Source organism: Marmota flaviventris, chromosome 18 (assembly GCF_047511675.1).
Source record: "Marmota flaviventris isolate mMarFla1 chromosome 18, mMarFla1.hap1, whole genome shotgun sequence".
NCBI classification, from domain to species: domain Eukaryota; kingdom Metazoa; phylum Chordata; class Mammalia; order Rodentia; family Sciuridae; genus Marmota; species Marmota flaviventris.
Window position 1 is genome coordinate 3,094,178 of NC_092515.1, and position 13,281 is coordinate 3,107,458.

A 13,281-nucleotide genomic window follows, 5' to 3' on the forward strand; every position below is an offset into this window, starting at 1 on the left:
AAAGGTTCCACCTCTCCACACCTGGCTGATTCTCAGGGTGGAGTCTGCCATCAGCAAGCCTGATGGACAAGGAAGTCTCCCCCTGGGACAAAGTGGGTGGGTTCTCCAGACTGTTCTGCTGTGATGCAAACCCTGCTGGCTGGCTGGGCCCCTCTGTGTTGCCCAAGTGAGACTTGGGGACAGGGAAACAGACCCAAACACAATACCCATGCTGCCCACTCGGCTGTGAGCTACGATGTCCCTGTGTGGTCTGCCAGGATCCAGGCAACACGAACAGGAGGCTTCTTAGTACATACAGTACTGTAAAATCCCAGACCTGACCAACACGCCCTCGAGGAAGAGGCTGCTCATCACTCCGAGGTCTCTCTCCCTCTAAATTCCAGACGTGGAGGATTAGGGCCATGGTTCTCCTTCCGGCTTAAGAGCTTGGTGTCTCAAAGGATTTGGAAGGACGTGTGAAGCATAGTAAAATGTTAAGAGAAAGTAACTCTTCTGAGAATCCTTTTATTGCTGTAATGGGACATGCAGATGCATCTTGTAAGAGGAAGAAGCACTCATCTGGAATATTCTGTGAGGCCAATGGGCATATCCAGAGGATTGGGGCCAAGGTGCTCTGGGAGGCAGATGAATTTATTTGGGGGTTTGGCTGCCCACATTCGGAGGGGCTGCTTAGCTGGTAGTCATGGCTAACAGGATGCTGATTTCTATCTACCTCCACTAAACGTGGGGTCCCAGGAGAAGGGACGGAAGACACGTTGTCTTTATCCTTGGAGCCACAAAGAGTTTGGGACATGCTGGAGTGAGTGGATGCTGTGTGGGTGAGGAGACGGTTGAGATAAGGGACTGGAGAAAATGAGGGGAAGGAGAGCGTGCCGGAGGAAGAGGGAAAACAGAGGTGCATGTGAAGGGCATAAAGGGAAAATGTGAGATTTCACTTTCTCATTATTTCACTTATTTAATAATTTTTGTCTTGGAAATCATGAGTCAGCCCTATACCTGTTGGTAGAGTTACCATAAGGAGACAGAAAAATGATCCCTGCTGATGTGGAACTTAGAGTCTGTTGGGGAAAGCAGACATTAATAAAAATTATGCATATAAGTATAGAAGCCTTGTGTAGGAAAGAGACAATAGAGGGTTGATCTGCAGAGTGAGAAGGGTTGGTTGAAGAACCTGTGAGGGAGGAAGGAGAAAGAGGATCCCGGTACAGTCCAGGTCCCAGGCCCTGCATATCTGGGACCCCCACGTGCTGTGCTGGGGGTACCAACACAAGTGCTTAGAGAAAAGAAGCATTTCTAATAATTTGGGGGACAGTCTGGGATTTGATGGGTCTCTGCACCCCAGACCCCTTGTGTGCAGGATGGTTCTTCAAGCAAAATGCAATGTATAGTTTCCAAAATTTGTGACACACAATTTCCATGTCACCTCTACATAATGGTGTAGAATCACAGTTTGGGGGGGTGCTGACATTGCTGACATCCTGGCTCAAACTTACCCCTAAGAAGTGGGCTTTGGCTAACCTAGCCCCCCCCACCCCCGCCTCCACAGGACACACAGGGTGAGATTTCCTGGAATTAGACCACAGCCAGTTACGGGAGGCCCCTCAGCCCTCTGCACAAGGCTGTCTGGCAGGTAGAGTTGGTCATGGAGTGGGCGGGGCCAGCTATGAGGAAGGGGGATGAAATGGAACCAGAGAGCAGGGTGTTGGTCAGGGGCGGAACACTTGCCTAGCACTTGGGAGGCCCTGGGCTCCACCTCCAGCACCACAAAAAAAAGGAAGCAGATTGTGTCTCACTGCCTCTAATTGTTTTAAAATACGTGGGCTGCTTGGTGACTAAGTCACTCAATGCACTAGAGTCCTGGGGTCACTGCCCAACCTAGGGTCGCACTGGAGACACTGCAGCCATGTGGTCAGACAGGCCTGGAGACCCTGAAACCCGCCTGCCCCCAGTCTCATCTCCAACACCACGTGCTGCCATCTAGGGGCTCAGGGCTGCCTGAAAAATGGGCCGGAAGGACAAGAGGCCTGTCTTTAACCCAATTGTCACTGAGACCAGGGTCTGGCTTCAACATGCAGTGAAGAGGGGAAAACCTAGGGCGAGCATTGTTAAGGAAATAACTACTGAAATGTCCTTTTGGTATAAATGCAATGAAAACCACACTCAGGCCTGTCACAGTCAAGCTGCCGGTGGCCAACAATAAAGAGAAAACTTTGAAAGCTGGCAGAGCTGGACAAGACAGCCCCTCCGGGAGCAGTGATCTGAAGTACCCCTTATCTCTCACGTGGTGTGGTGTGTGTGTGAGTGTGTGTGTTCCCCCCACCCCCCAGTGCTGGGGATCCAACCCAGGGCTTCAGGCGGGCTGGGTGAGTGCTCTACCACTGAGCTACATCCCCAGCCCATTTTATTTTATTTTGAGCCTTGCTAAATTACCCAGACTGGTCTCAAATTTGTGGTTCTCCTGCCTCGGTCTCACAAGTCACTGGGATTATAGGCATGCGTCACGTGCACAGCCCAGATGACATTTTTAATCTGTTGAAAGGTAAAACAAAAATTCAGCCAAGTGAAGTGGCCCATGTCTGTAATCTCAGCCATTCAGGAGGCTGAGAGGCAGGAAGATTGCCAATGTGAGGCCAGCACAGTCATTTATCAAGACCCTATCTCAAAGCTAAAAAAAAGTGGGGGCTGTGGATGTGGCTCAGTGATTAAACAACAACAACAACAACAAACGGTTTCCATCCCTGGAGAGAGAGAGAGAGAGAGAGAGAGAGAGAGAGAGAGAGAGAGAGAGAAGGGGGGGTGTAATCTGTGACTCATGGAGCCCAAGGAAGGGATGGGCATACTCTGCAGGGTTTGTCAGGAGGCAGAAGGAGACGGAGGAAATAATGCAGGCTGTGGTTTTCATGGGAAGAAATGTGACTGTCAGGGCAAGTAGCTTTGGGATCAGCTGGTTGGAGTGACTTCAGCAGGCTGTGGGACACAGGTAGCCAGGAGTTGTCCTGCGCCTGCCCTGGGGGACAGGGCAGTGAACAACTCTAGATGGCCCAGAGCATGAGAACCTGGTCGAGGAGGCGTCTGGGCGTGCGCTCTGGATTGGCTGGCCCGTGTAGGAGAGGCTCCTTCTGCGAAATGTGCCACCTCTAGGAACTGATCATCGCTGGAGGGACGCTCCCTCCAGCAAGAGCAAGGTCTCCAAGGTCAAAGCACCAAGCCTGCAGAATAGAAAGAGTGACTAGTCCCCCCTCCCAGGGGACCCCACCACGCCCCCAGACACTGTGTTGTCACTGCTGGGGGAGCGATCTAGGCAGGGATCTAGCGAGCAGAGCCAGCAGCACCCAGGAGGGCTCCCCACCAGTTACCTGATCCCAGGGACGACTGTGCCGAGGCCAAGAAACCCTCGTTTAGAACCAAACTCAAAACCTCATTTCTTTTCTAGATTTACTAGTTTCCTGATTCGGTAGACTTCTTCCTGTGCTGGAACACGGTGGCAAGCTCATTGGGTGCACCTGGGCCCCTCCACCTCTGACATATTTAACTGATGGCTCAAGACCCTTCCTCCCTCTTTTTTTTTTTTTTTTTTGTCTTCCTGTTTGTTTACTTATTGATACTGGGAGTTGAACCCAGGGTGCTCTACCACTGTGCTCCAACCCTCTTTATTTTATTTTGAGACAGGGTCTTGCTAAGATGCTGAGGCTGGCCTTAAACTTGTTGGGTTCCTCCTCTGTCAACCTCCTGAGTCCCTGGGATTACGGGTGTGTGCCACCATGCCCAGTTCCTCCTCCTCCTCCTCCTCCTTTTGGTACCAGGGATTGGACCCAGGGGTGCTTACCCTTGAGCCACCTCCCCAACCCTTTTTATTTTTATTTTGAGACAGGGTCTCACTAAGTTGCTTATTGACTCACCAAGTTGCTGAAATTGGCTTTGAACTTGCCTCAGCCTCCCCAGCTGCTGGGGTTACAGGCACGTGCCACCGTGCCTGGCTCCTTTTCTTTTTGATCATGTTGATGGTCGTGGTGGTGTTGGTGATGATGATTATGGTACTGGAGATTAAACCAGAAGCAGTTTACCTCTGAGTTACCTCCCCAACCCCTTTATAAAATTTTATTTTGAGTCAGAGTCTCATTAAATTACTAGAGCCTCAAACTTGCAATCCTCCCGCCTCAGCCTCCCCAGTGACTGGGATTGCAGGTGTGCACTGACCTGTTTGGCTCCCATCCTTATTTCTTAAATAAAGAAGTGAGTGAGGGCTGGGGTGTGTAGCTCAGTGGTAGAGTGCTTGTTAGCATGCTTGAGGGCCTGGGTTCTGTTCCCAGCACTGAAAACAAAAACAAAACAAACAAACAAAAACAGATGGCTGTCCTGTCCTGAGTGCCAGTTTTATCTGGTGGCACTGCAAACATTCCAGCTACTTTCACAGAGCTGAACCACATCGGCAAATACACTTTGCTGAATGCAGTTCGCTGAAGTATTTGTCATAGGATCACCCCTAAGGATCTTATGGTGGAGGAGCACCTACCTAGCATGTGTGAGGCCTGGTTCAGTCCCCACCACCATTGAAAGGAACAAAGGGATCTTAACACCTGAGACCATACCAGTTTCCACGGCTGCCGTGACCTTCCTGTGACCCGGCTTGGCCCTGTGCTGGTCACCACTGGCTTATAGCACTTATGAGGAATTTTTTCTTTCCCTCCAAGAACAATGGCGTGCTTTAATTTGCATTTTGGGTGCTCTGTTAGGTTATCTGAACTCCTCTGCCTGAGCACCTCTGTGTTTCTGGGGCCCTGCTCGCTCAGGGGCCTCCTGCTTGCCCTCCTCCCGCTGCGAGGTGAGTCATTTCATTTAAGGACTTAAGGCTTCTCAACTTCATTTCCTTCCCCTTTTCAGTCTCCGTTCTGGTCTCCAGTTCCCTCTGTGGACGCTTGAAATCCTTTGCGGTCAGTCAGTGGCCGGCCAGCCCTGGCTTGGCCCTCCAAGACAGACGTCAGAAGCCAGTCTAGAAAACTCACACAGGGACACTTCTCCTTGTCCTCCAAGAACATAATTCCAATTTGGACGATCACCATCCACAAAAGGCCCAGTGGAAGAAAAATGTGTTTTTCTCTAATTGACTGCTGGGTATTTAGTCTGCAGATTACAAGTGTTCATGATTTTCAGTGGCTGTGAACGAGGGGGAAGTCACTTGCCCAGACAGAGCCCTGTAACTTGAGCCACAGTTTGCTCATATGCAAAATCACCTCCTGCCCTCCGTGGTGCGCTCACTAACTTTCCCAAGTATTATGTGTATGTGGGGCTAGGACGGTGCTGCCAGCTCTGGCCCCAAGAGTGTTGTGTCCCAGCCTGGACTCCTGCACCAGCTGATTGGCTCTCCCGGCAGTGTGGCTGGGGCTCTGTCCCTGTGAATCCTGGACAAAGAACAAGCCACAGGCTGGGGATCCAGCTCAGAGGTAGAGGGTCTGCCTAGCACATGTGAGGCCACGGGTTACCTCCTCAGAACTGAAAAACAAAACCCACACTCCCATTTAGACAAGAGGGTCTGACACTTAAGAAAGTCTAGAAGCCAAGCACACTGGTGCCCACCTGTAATCCCACTGACCCAGGAGGGTGAGGTAGGAAGATCGCAAGTGTGAGGCCAGCCTCAGCCATTTAGTGAGGCCCTAAGAACCTTAGTGAGACCCTGTCTCAGAATAAAAAATAAAAACGGCTGGTGATGTAGCTCAACATTGAAGACCTCTGGGTTCAACTCCAGGTACCAAAAAAAAAAAAAAAAGTGTGGAATATACATTTATAGCAATTAACTATTGTTTTTGTTTATATTGGGTTCCAATAATATGAACTTTTATTTATGTATTTATTTTTGTTTAGCCACTTTTCCTATCTATAGAAACCACAAAAATTCTGATTAATTTAGAGAGGAAGGTGGAGTATGAATCCTAGGTCAGGGAAAATAGTAACATAGCATGAGTTCATAGCCCAGGGTTTGCTATTTTACATGAATTAAGTCTTTCATGAAGTTATATCATCTTTCCTGTTTCTTTCTTTCTTTCCTTCATTCTATCATTTCATATATATATATATATATTTTGTTTGTTTGTTTGTGTTTTTTTGGTACTGGAGATTTAACCAAGGGATCCTTAACCACTTAGCCACATTTCCATCCCCTCTTAAAAATATTTTATTTACAAGGGCTGGGGTTGTGGCTCAGTTGTAGAGTGCTCGCCTAGCACGTGCAAGGCCCTGGGTTCGATCCTCAGCACCACATAAAAATAAAAAAAATAAGAGTATTGTCCACAACTAAAAATATTTTATTTACAGGCAAGTTTTCACTAAGTTGCTTAAGGACTCCCTAAATTGCTGAGGCTGACTTTGAACTTGCAATCTTCCTTCCTCAGCCTCCTGAGCAACAGGGATTACAGGCCTGCACACCATGCCCAGAATTTTTTATTATCTTTGAAACGAGTTGTCTTGTGATTGATGGCATGTTGTGTTGGTGTCAGCCAGGGGTGGCCATACTGCCTTTGTCTCACTGCCTCATGCCTGAGTGAACTTGCTCAGAGCTGCTCATTATCTTGCATTGTAGACATGACACCTAATTGAATACTTTAAAAAATATTTTAAATTTTTAATTGATTATAATAATTTTACATATTCATGGGGTACAGTGTGACATTTCAATACACAACATGTAATGATCAGATCAGGGTAATATGTATATTCACCCCCTCAACCATTACCATTTCCTTATGCTGGGAACATTCCAAATCCTCTCTACTAAACTATTCTGAAATGTTTCAATTAAGTATTGTCAACCATAGTTACCCTACTGTGCTATAGATGTTTAGAAGTTATTCCTCCTGGGCTGAGGTGTAGCTCAGTGGAAGAGCATGCATTTAGCAAGGCCCTGTGTTCAATCCCCAGCACTGCAAAACACAACAAGAAGTTATTCCTTCTATCCAACTGCACACTCCCATACTTGTTAACCACCCTCTCCATCCCCCACTACCCAACCCCACCTAAGGAAATTTAATTTCTGTATAACAATGTTTTCCAACAGACTATAATGTACACTACATGTATAATTTTAAAAGTTCTGGGAATCATCAAGTAGAAAGAAACTGATGAAAATAATTTTAATAATGTATTTTATTTAAAATCCAAAATATTATCTTTTTTTTTTCTTGGTGGAACTGGAATTGAACCCAGTTCAATTGTATGCTAGGCAACTGCTCTTCCATTGAACTACATCCCTAGCCTTTTTTATTTTATTTTATTTTTAGTTTGAGGTAGGATCTCTCTAAGTGGCCCAGGCTGACCTTGAACTTGGGAGTCTTCTGCCTTAGCCTCCTGATTAGCTGGGGATTACACACACAGGATTACTCCTGCCACTCTGCCCAGATAGAATATTATAATTTCAATATCTAACAGATACAAGAATGTATTAATGAAACTTGTCACTTTTTTCATACCAACTCTTTGAAATCAGGGGTGTATTTTGCACTCAGAAAATATCTTCATTCAGACTTGCCGCAGTTCAAGTGCTCAATAGCTACTTGTGATTGGTGGCTATTGTATAGGATTACTGGGGTTGGAAAAATGGTAGCCTTGAAACCCGAATGTACTCAGATCAGGCTTAAGGCTCTGTGCAAGTGCTCTGCTAAAACATAATTTATTTCACCTTCTTCATATGGAACAACTCTATTTAATAAATACCTGGTCCTTTCCCCCATACATATCAGTCCACTGTCGTTGCTCCTCGAAGCTGGATTTTCCCTCCCTGCTCTGTGCTGTACTCCTCTCTGTTCCTCAACTCTTTTCCCAGGACCATGGCCCCATCTTCTTTCTCCATCTGCGTGATGCTTTTAGCCCACACCCCCATATTTTTTCCTACTCCCTAGCTGACTTTCTATCCAACAGACTTTTATACCCAGCTGTGTGGTCCCAACATATCTACTTTCTTCTTCCCTGGGAAGCTCCCTCCCTCACTAGCCACATTTCTCTTTACCAAACCAGATGCTCTTCCTCTCACAACCTCTCCCTTTTCTGCCTCTGTTACTTGCTCTTTGCCTACCCCCCATTTCTCCTGGAACTAGCTCCTTCTCTCTTGTGAACTCTGAGTCTTTCCTTTTGCATGCTTACTCTCTCCCATACTCTGCACTCTTTCCTCCAAGACTTATTATCTACACACTCTCTTTGCCCCCTTTCTGCCAGACCTCATGTAAGAAAAATGGAATCAAGGGGCTGGGGTTGTGGTTCAGTGGTAGAGCACTTGCCTAGCATGTGTGAGGCACTGGGTTCAATTCTCAGCACCACATATAAATAAATGAATAAAATAAAAGTCCATCAACAACTAAAAAAATATTAAAAGAAAGAAAGAAAAATGGAATCAATCAGGCTCCCTCGCCAAGGAAGCAATGACTAAGATGTCCTATGTAAGTCGGGAACAATAGAGCATGCTCATTCTTATATAACCACACATCACATTTGGCATGCAGCTGGCTCATTGTAATTCTGTATATAAGCTGAGCAGGGGCTTTCTGCAGCATGGATTGAATGAAGATATGTCAGACCTCCCTGCAGCTCTGCATGTCTTCTGTAGACATATATAGACTATCTCATCCGTCAATGATGGAATACACTTTCATCCCAGCTGCACACGGATCCTTCTCTAACACAGACCATGTTATGTAAGCGATCACATATGTTGGCATGCAATTGTAATATTACCTTAAAAGATTTTTTGGCACCTGTAGGGTCATTTTGATGGCTCCCTTTCCATTGATATTAATTTTTTAATTCTTGCTTTTTTCTTGATTAGACTTATTTATTTTTAAATCAAACTTTAGCTATATTATTTTTCTCTATTTTATATATTTCTGCCCCTGCTCTTACTTTTTCCTTCCTACTACATAATCTGAAAATAACTTGATTGTTATTCTAGCTTCTTTCTGATACAAAGACTCTAAGTTGCAAATATTCATCTGAGTACTGTTTCATACCAGAGATCCTGATTTTAACCTTTTGTTATCACTTAGTTTGAAGCATTTTTTATTTGCTTTTACTGTGCTTTCTTCCTTGACCTCTGAGATATTTATGTGTGCCATTTAATTTTGAAGTCGTTGACATGTGGAGGTGAGGTTCTATATAACTTAAGGTGATTGATTTCTAATGTAATAACTCATTTGGAAAACACAGTCTGCACAATTTCAATTTTTTAAAAAAGTAATGGAAATGCTTTTATTTTAATTGTATTGGTTACTTACATGTAAAAACTGATCAAATTGCATACTTCAAATATGTGCATTTTATTGTGCTTCAATTTTACCCCAATAAAACTATGAAAAAAATGTAAACAAATAAAGTACACAGGGGTCAAGCTAATATTCTCTGTATCGTTCCAATTTTATTTTATGTCATAAATAAATACTGAAAAGCCAAAAAATATAAGTAAATAAAGTGCAAGCCAGGTGGACATCCTCCAAGGCTTATGGAGGAGGGCTTCGCTGTGTGTCTGTGCTGTAACTAACGGCAGTGGTGGGGGCGTGGGGGATCCCTGGTGCTTCACTGCCACCACCAGACACATCGCCAACAACAAGCAATGTCAACTTGCAAGGCATGGAGAGAGACTGTGGCCGTGGCAGAGCTGGAAGGGCGGGCACAGTGCCACCGGCCCGTAGTTCCTTCAGCTCCCCAGTGTGGACAGTGAAGAAACCGGATAGATCCTGGGGAACAACTGTGGACTATTGTGGGCTTAGTAAAGTGGCTCCCCCAGGTCAGGCTGCCGTTCCTTGAGTGGCTGACCTGAGGGACGTATTGACTGACGACTTATGGGCATCCATTTTGATTTAGCTAATGCCTTCTCTCCCACAGATATCGCTGTTGGTGGCCAAGACCAATTTTCTTTCATGTGGGATGGGTGGCAGTGCACCATTCCCTTGCTGCCTCGGGGATATTTGCATAGACCATCTATGTACCTTGGTCCAGGAGCCTCTGACTTGGCCATGGCCAAAGCCATCCCCTGTGTGTCTATTCCACTATAATTGGGGATCGTTTGTTACCAGTGGTTCCTTTGCAGATTTAGTGGATGCTGTGCTGAAATTGCTAGTCCATCTGGCAACATGTGGTCTGTCTATCAATAGCAACAAGTTGCAAGGACCTGGATTGTCTGCCAATTTCTTGGGGGTTGTCCTGCCAGGGAAGGCAAAAGTTATTCCCAATGCAGTTATTGATAGGTTCCAGGCCTACCGCATTTCCACAACCATAAAGCAATTACAAACCCTTTAGGGATTGTCAGGGTATTGGAGAGTGTTTTTTCCCTCTCTGGCCCAAATGATACAGACTCTTCTGCCCTAGTAAAGAAGGGAGAAAAGTGGGACCGGGCTACAGGAAGTGACCAGGCATTCAAGGGAGCCAAGCAGACTGTGCAGAGCACCCAGGGTCCCCTGTTGTCATCCAACAACCTCTGCCTGGACTTGGAGCATGCTGACCCTCAATGGAACTATACAAGGAGTCATATATTTGCAGGTGGACAACAGTGGGCAACTCTGTCATGACCCTCTAGAGTTATTCAGTGTGGGATGGTGTAAGATGGCTCCCTACTGAAGCTGTAGAGCTTAACCAGAAGGCACCCCAGTGTGACAATAGGGGGGGCAGGAGGATCTATGGGGTGGACCCTGCACGTCTTATGCACTATAACAGTTAAAGGTTCTAACACTGGGAGTCATGAAATGGTAGCTCTGCCTACCCCTTGCCCCTGGGATATTTATGGGTATGTAGACAATGTGGGTAACCATATTTACCTACCAAGTGGACTGGTCCATGCACTGGGGGAAGGCCATATCTCCCAGCAAAGTTTTCAAATTCTTATCCAAGTGTCTATCCAGTTGGGACATGAAGTAGTCAGGGCTCTCCAGAGGAACAGTATCAACAGGAAGTATAATTATAAAAAGGGGATTTATTAGGCTGGCTTACCTGACCAGAAGCTGGATAGTCCGCAATGGCCATCTGCAGTCTGGACAGCTGGAAGAACCAATAGCTGAAGCCCCAGACAAGAGGAATTAAAGGTGCTACCTGAGTCTGAGACTGAAGGCTTCTGGAGAATCGCTGGCAGAGTCTGGTTTGTAAAAATGAAGAAGTGAGACTCTGATAACCTCAGAGGATCACAGCAGCAACCAAGAGCCTCCTCAAGAAGAAGGGAGCTTGCATCTGCTGCTGCTTCCTTGTTCTTCCAACTTTTATTCCATCCAAGCCATCATCCTATTGGACGGTGCTGCCCATGCTTAGGTGGGTCTCCATTTCAGTTGGCTCTCCCACCTGCCAATCATTCCTGGACACACCCTCACTGACACACCCATAAGCCTCTTAATCATCAGCATATCTCAATCCAAGCAAGTTGACAATTCAAATTAAACCTTACGGGACACTTTCAAGAGAAGGCTTTGCGTGAAGTGCACTCCACAGTGGTACTACCCTTTAGCCTTGCTTTCACGGCAAGTGGCCACCATTGTTCATGAGGTGGAGATTACAGCTCTGGCACTGCACACAGCCAGAGCCCTCAATGCCACTGTGAGTCCTTTGCCTTCTTAAATGAAGAAGTGTACCAAATGAAGAAAGCAGGACAGGGAAATAGGATGGCCCTTGACACACTGACCACCTCCCAAGGTGGAGTATGCACCCTCTTGATACTGTACCCATGGACCAGAGTGTCCCTGAACTCCTACCTGATAGTGGTGCATGCCTATAATCCCAGTTACTGGAGAGGCTGAGGCAGGAGGACCACACGTTCAAGACCAGCCTCAGCAACTTAGCAAGGTCCTAAGCAACTTAGTGAGACCCTGTCTCACAACAAAAAATCAAAAGTTCTGGGGATATGGCTTAGGGGTTAAGCACCCTGGGTGCAATCCCTGCTACCAAAAAACAAACAAACAAAAAAGCATGCACGTTCTTTTTCTTTCTTTTTTTTTTTAAGTAGTTGTGGATGGACCTTTATTTTATTTATTTACTCACACGCGGTACTGAGAATTGAATCTCGTGCCTCACATGTGCTCTACGACTGCGGCACAACCCAGCCCCAGAGCATGCACATTCTTATAAAACCACAGGATACATCTGGCGTGCTGCTGGCTTTGCTGTGACCCGGTATATAAAGCTGAGTGAGACTTTGAGCTGTGCGATGGCCACCCACTGAATAAGGTCACGTGGGGGCTCCTTACAGCCTGGCGAATCTCCTTGGGGCTGCCCGGATCTGGGTCAACCTGTCTGGGATAGAGGATGCACCACACCTGGAGCCCTCTGCCCTTGCTCCCTTACAGCCCTCCCCGGTCCCCAGTCTTCCCACTCCTCCTGCCACCTCTAGGCTCCATTGCTTCCCCGCCAGGCCTCGCCCTTACTCTACCTCTTCTCTCAGTGGAGCCTGATCATGCTCTCTTCTTGGGGAAAAGCAAACAAAGGAAGGAAAAAAAAAAAGACTTTTCACAAAACTTGAGCCCCCAAACAAGTTCCCATGAGCCATGTTTGAAGAAGTGGAGTCAATCAGTCCCTTCAGGAGGAGGGTCCCTGAGGGAGGGTCCTGAGGCCTGACCCTCTCCCACTTGGAGTCCCTGGAGGGAGGAGGAGTTGGGAGACCAGCGAGGGGGAAACAACTCCCCAGGTTGACATTTGGGTGTGGCCTGGAATGGCGTGGCCTCCGGAGAACAAGACAGCTCAGTCTTGAACGAGGACCTCAAATACCGAGTGCTCTTCTCGCTGTGCTCACTCGGGGTCCCTCTGGCCCCCACATTCTCCTGGTCTTCCGCCTCATTCGCCTTGGTTTATCCTCCCTCTGCTTGGCTCTCTGGCTCCCCCTTGCTTGGTCTGCACCTCATCCATCTACTCCCAGGGTTTCCCTGCCTTTCTCTTTTCTTTCTGTGTCTGTCTGTCTGACCTGGTGTGTCTCCTTCTTCTCTGGGGCCTTTCCGCATCTCTGTCACTTGGCTGTTTACCTAGTGAGCTGCTCCTTTTGACCATCTCACACCATGTTCCTCTCTGGAAAAATTGTAGAATCAGACCCTCCCTGATACAGGAGGCTGTGTAAATTCCAGGTGAGACACTGGGGATACGGGGGCCCCCTTCGTGCCATCTCCAGGAGCCTGGGGCCCAGCAGGAGGGAGCCACTGGCGTTGGAGGAGGAGCAGAGCTGGTGAAGCCCTCCCTGAGTCAGGGGGTGAGAGGGCGGTGGGTGGCGATTCCTCTCCTGCAGGTTTTGAGAGATTGCTCGGTTGTCCTGGCCTGAGGAGGTGGGAGGCAGCCAGG

General features: G+C 47.2%; 1 long non-coding RNA gene and 1 pseudogene across 1 annotated transcript; both read right to left on the reverse strand.

Moving 5' to 3' along the window:
- Positions 1 to 488: 488 nt before the first annotated feature.
- Positions 489 to 11,186, reverse strand: LOC114079999 (uncharacterized). The gene is made up of 4 exons (XR_003580557.2): positions 10,963 to 11,186; positions 4,198 to 4,312; positions 3,900 to 4,037; positions 489 to 3,209 (listed from the first exon to the last, which is right to left on the reverse strand). It is a non-coding gene; the product is annotated as an uncharacterized lncRNA (long non-coding RNA).
- LOC114080003 (U6 spliceosomal RNA) lies at positions 9,323 to 9,418 on the reverse strand (annotated as a pseudogene).
- Positions 11,187 to 13,281: the final 2,095 nt, after the last annotated feature.